We start from the raw sequence: 5,747 nt of genomic DNA on the forward strand, positions 1-5,747 counted from the left end.
CTCCCTCTCCTCCCTCTCCTCCCTCTCCTCTCCCTCTCCCTCTCCCTCTCCTCCCTCTCCCTCTCCTCCCTCTCCCTCTCCTCCAACTCCCTCTCCCTCTCCCTCTCCCCTCCCTCTTCTCTCTCTCTCTCTCTCTCTCTCTCTCTCTCTCTCTCTCTCTCTCTCTCGTGCACATATGCATTTGTGCGCACATGTATTTTTACCACATCATCCACACAAGCCTCTCTTGATATCTTGAGGTAACTCTACTTCTTCTTGTATCTTTCCCCGGATATTTTCAGATCTGGTACTAAGAATGAAATGAAGAATTAAAATAAGAAAGATAAACTTAATCAAGTAATCCAAAAAGCTACATGAGTGTTCTCATAGAGGAAAATAGTCATCAAAATTAGTTATTTCCTGTTAGTAGACCACTCGCAACCCTAAAAGAAACAATGCTCTTTTTTATATTTCCTCCCTCTTCCTCGTCCTTTCTTTCCCTCCTTTGTTTCCTTCCCTTCCCATTCCTTCCCTTTTATCTTTCATTCTCTTCTCCCTTCCCTCCCTACTTTTGTTTCCTGTTTTCCTTATTCTGCCTTTCCTTTCATTTTTAGTTTCAATATATTTTTCTTTCATGTTCTTGCCACTACTGTATATTCTGCTGGCAAAACATTTAGCAGGAAGCAGGAGGGAGACAGGGAAAAGCATCTTATATAGCTTATATTGCCTATATATTCTGACAGTGAAGACAGTCATCTAACAAAGGTTGAAATTGGTAACAAACTTAAGCACAAAATATGTTAGACCATGTTACCACTAAAAAGAAAATATGAAAGAAGGTCTGTGTATAGCTCAGTGCATAAGGCACTGGGTTCATTCCCCAGCCGAGACAATAAAAATCAAAAGGGTACCAGGAGTAATCTCTGGGAAAATAGAAGAAATTTGAAAACCTTGGTAAGGAAAGTCTTCACTGATAATTTTTATAACATTTCCAATAACACCTGGAGGAAAGGTGGCACTGGCTTCTAGTCTATGGTCAGTAACATATGACATTCCAGGACAAGGAACATTCTGCAGGTCTCTTTATGTAGCCATATTACAGTGGTACAATTTACATATAAAATGATACATATTTAATGCAGACAGATTGATGAGTGTTGAAATTAGTGAACACCTGAATAAACACATAGTCTTCATCACAGCCAATGCTACAGACATCCATCAGCTCCAAAAGTCCCCTCTTGACCTCAGTGATGGTGATGATGACAGGACTATGATGGCACGCATGTGTATATGTGATGTATCCATCAAACAGGGAGTCCAGCATGGCTACAATTACCAGAAAGAAGAGCAATCACACAAGTTATCAAGAGTATTGGCTTTGCTTTTGCAGAAGGAAAGACTGCACAGTTTCAGCAGAAGAATGACCTGCTTTGAATTCCATCTGAGAAATAACTGATTATTACAATGATACTGGACTTTATGAGTTAGTGGGACTGGGGTAAAGAAACTGAAGAACCAGATGAAGGCATCTGTTAGTGCTGGTGGGAGAAGATAGACCTAGGGATAGCTACTGTAAGTGCAAATAGCTGAGTCCTTGATGTGTTTTTATGTAGACCAATGGAGTTAGAGCGCAGTTTGATATAAGCTTTAAGAGAAAGAAAATATAAGAACAGTAATAGAAGTCATGGGGGTAAATTAAGTTGTTATAGTGAATAGAGACCCAACTTTGTGATGTTGCCATGAATTCAGGGGTGTTTGGGAGCTAATAGGTTCAAATAATTGAAGTATTAACTTAGAGCTATATTTTAACACACCCAAGGAGAGTTGAACAGTAAGAAATGAGATATATGACTACAATTTTGTATTTGAATTTCATAGAGAGCTGCCTGAGGGATGTGAATTTGGGTGTCATCAATATCTAGATGGCAGCTGATGACATAGGTGTTTTGGGGTTAGCTAGGAGGAGAGAGAAATATGAAAATATATAACAAAGAATGGTAAAAGGCCAAGGCCTTGAAGAAGATGAGAAAGACCAGAAAGACTACTTTGGGAGGGAAGGGATACCTGACAGGAATTCTCCCTGGGTTTTCTACCCTTTTTAATGAAGGCTGTAAGTGTTAGCCAGAATTATTTAGCCCTGGAAAAGTCTTTAAGGATGACATTACTTACTTCAAATATATTCAAAGATGCTGAGAAGTGTACCATATGTGGCCCATTGATATTTTTCTCTTGAGTCTGGATTCAGACACTCCGGATGCAGAAAGCTAAAAATACATCATGCTGAAAAATGGACACATAGAATACTCTGTGTGTGTTTTTCACAGTTTTCTGTGACATTAAACTAAGTGTGGAGGATAGTGTTCTCCTTTTCCTTACACTTGGTATGGCTAATGCTGAATGTGTGGGGACGACAACCCTACCATGTGACAGATTGTGGTGTCACACACACACTGCCTCCACTGCAGAGCTGAACAGAAGGAAAGTACAGCTAAGATTAAAAAACTACTTATTCAGCTACAAGTAAGTAGGGTCATAAAGAGGAGATGCTATGAAGAGCTATCTACAGACACAAAAGCATCCTTAAGCTTCTCCTTTACATACCATGACTTCCAAGTGTACAAACTTTTGTTTTATATTTTAAGCTGTCACAACTAAAATGGTAACAATGAGCCATATTTACAAAAGGAACCTATTTATTGTGTTTTAAAAATAGAATCCAACAAAGGTTAACTTTTAGATTCAGAAAACAAGATGATCTTGGAAAATCTAACAAAGAAACGTATACTAGCATAGGTCAGGAGAGGAAATAGAGAGTCTGTGAGGTGGATCAGCAGGTGTTGCTGCTGATAACCTGATACCGCATTGATATCCTGAGTTCAATCCCCAGAACTCGTACAAACACTGAAACGCTGAAGGGGGTAGTCAGTTTAACAAAGCTGTCTTATGATAGCACACACACATGCCATGGCACACATACATATGTACACACATGCATACATACATACACATAGATAAATCATAGATAGATAGATAGATAGATAGATAGATAGATAGATAGATAGATAGTAAATGCACACATAATAAATGTAAAAATCATTTAAAATAGAGAAAATGGTTGGTTATATAAACCTGTGTTCAAAATTTGGAGGGCAGAAATAGTAGAAGACACAGCTTCATTACAAGGTGCCAGTGTCTAAATGAAGGGTTTCTGTTCATTTCAGATCTCTAGTTGGATTTCCTTTGAAGTGCTTCATGTAGAACAGAGGCAGGTGCTCTACCATAAACTGCAGCCCAAGTCTTTCGTTTTCAGACCCAGGCTTGCTAGGTGCCGTGCACGCTCTTGAATTCACATTTGCTTGCTCTCACCTTATGCTCCTGACAGGATCTGACATGGGTTCTCCTGATTCTCCCTTGGGGACAAGTGGAGAAAGGCAGGACTGACAGACATAAATCATGTTACTTTTTCACACATATCTGTGCTTGAATGCATACATATCAAGTGTACAATGTTAGTCTTAAGGTAAGGAAGTTTTCATAGAGGGTGTGCAGTTTTTAACTAAAATGAGTTTTTAGCCATTTGGGAGCATCTGAGCTAATGCTTTCCCTACCTCTGACACTGTAAGTGGTATCCTAGGGACACATGTGAATGTCTACTTGGGCAGAGGGAAGTGCCCTGTACTGTTTTCTTCCTGTGTCCTTACTGAAGCCCATGCTGGCTCTGTTTCCTCACCCTTTTCCGAGATATACCGTGAAGTATTTGGAAATGTTTGATTCTCCTTAGATAACGTTTTTGTAATAATTCAGGACATTTAAGTAAGTTAAATTCTTCTACAAGATGAGTGAATACATGCTTCTCAGGCCTTGTTTCCTAGTGATGCAAGGTAGAAAAATTCATATTCTCACTTATTTATGCTTGCTGTGCAGAACATTTGTTCTAGGTAGTTTGTGTGCGATGGCATTTAAATTCTAAGGCTTTGGAGTGGCATCTGTGAGGTACAAGCTAGTGACAAACATCTCAAAGTATGTTTTCAATATGAATTTATGAGGAACAGCTATCATTTTATTATTAGATATTGCTCTTAATAAATATTAAATAAAACACTCAAAAATTTGAGCTTGACTCCTTTTATGAAAGCATGGTCAACAAAGGAAAGTGAAATCTATTCAGTTTTGTATGCTTTTTTTCTGAGTTAAATGTTGCTATAGTGTCAAGCAGTTACCCCTGAACACACACATATGTAAGTAGCAATATATGGACAGAACAAGTTATATATAGCAATATATACATATATGCATGAAATAAGAATTAGTGAAAATTGGTCATGAATCTAAAGGAGAGGCAGGAAGGCATATAGGAAGGTTTGGATAGAGAAAGGGAAGGGGTAATGTTATATTGATACTATCATCTCAAAAGACAGTTGCTATCGGCAGCAGCTGATGGGAGAGGCAAAGTCAAGTCCTTCACTGGTGGGTCCAGCACCTCCCAGCAAAGACCAAGAATCCAAGAAACTTCTGTTATATTTATTGCTGTTACCCTGATTGCTTCTCAACATTATTCTAAAAGTACTGGCAAATGTAATGATAGAAGAAGTGGAAACATGACACAAATTACACATAAGTAAGCAAGATCTATAGTAGTGAAGATACAGACTAAATTTCTACCAATCAATCAGGCAATGTAAAAAGTTTTACATTATAAAATGATAAAGAAATATTATATATTAATAACTGAATATCTTAGCTACCATTCATCGGGATGTCAGTAAGGGGCTGGCATTTCCAATCATTTGCTATATATGTGCTCACTTTTCTATTTCAGGGCCCTATTGTAGCGGGAGATTTAAACTGACTGCAGTTATGTTCTATTTTACTTGTATAACCCTGGCAAAAATGTACAGGTCTGGTAAGAATGAGTATTGGTAAAATATACTTGTATACATGTTATATACATATATAAATATATATGGAATAAAAATCTCTTATACTGCATATAAAGGGACCTAGAAAAGGCATGATAAAACAGTGGTGTGATAATGGACTGATGATTCCATGTTTCTGATGATCGGTAAAGGGCTACATTTGTGGATGCATGGCTAACAATGTCAAATTACTGAGAGTAGTGAAAATATACAGCAAACAGTATATCACTAAAGACCTTGACAAAGCCATCTCTACAGTCCGTTCCAGAGAGAGACCTGCATCAGGACCTTGAGTCTTTTATGGTACTAGGGAGAGACTGTGGGGGCTACCTTTGAGGCATCAGTGCTTTGAAGCATCTGCTGGAAATAAGTTGGAGGCTATGTGAACTATAACCAACTTCACAGAAGGGTTTGGGTGGTGATGAGAGAGCAGAAATAAGGACATTAGGAAGAAGAAATGGAGCTTGCTCCAAGGAAAAGATGTGGTAAGATTTTTAGCTCTGTGAAAATATTCAGGCATTTAACACACTGGAAAAAAAATGAGAAACAGGGATCGAAGCATAAGCAACATCTGGGAGAAGACTGGAGAGCTGTGTGCTGGGAGCACAGGTGGAGAACTGTGCTTTCAACGTGAGAAGCAATATGAAGTTGAACAAGCCATCTCCCAGAAGACAAGGGAGACAGATGGAACAAAGACAGAAAAGCAATGAGTTCTATCCTGCTGTGTTTCCAATCAGCCTTTCCCAGAAGGGATACTTGGCCAGGAAACTAGGAAGCAGACAGGTGGTCCAAGGTCTACAGGGTAAAGTTAACGCATAGCTGTTTGATTATTCAGGTCTGAGCTTC

This window comes from Grammomys surdaster, unplaced genomic scaffold, assembly GCF_004785775.1.
Source record: "Grammomys surdaster isolate TR1022 unplaced genomic scaffold, NIH_TR_1.0 125752, whole genome shotgun sequence".
NCBI lineage: Eukaryota > Metazoa > Chordata > Mammalia > Rodentia > Muridae > Grammomys > Grammomys surdaster.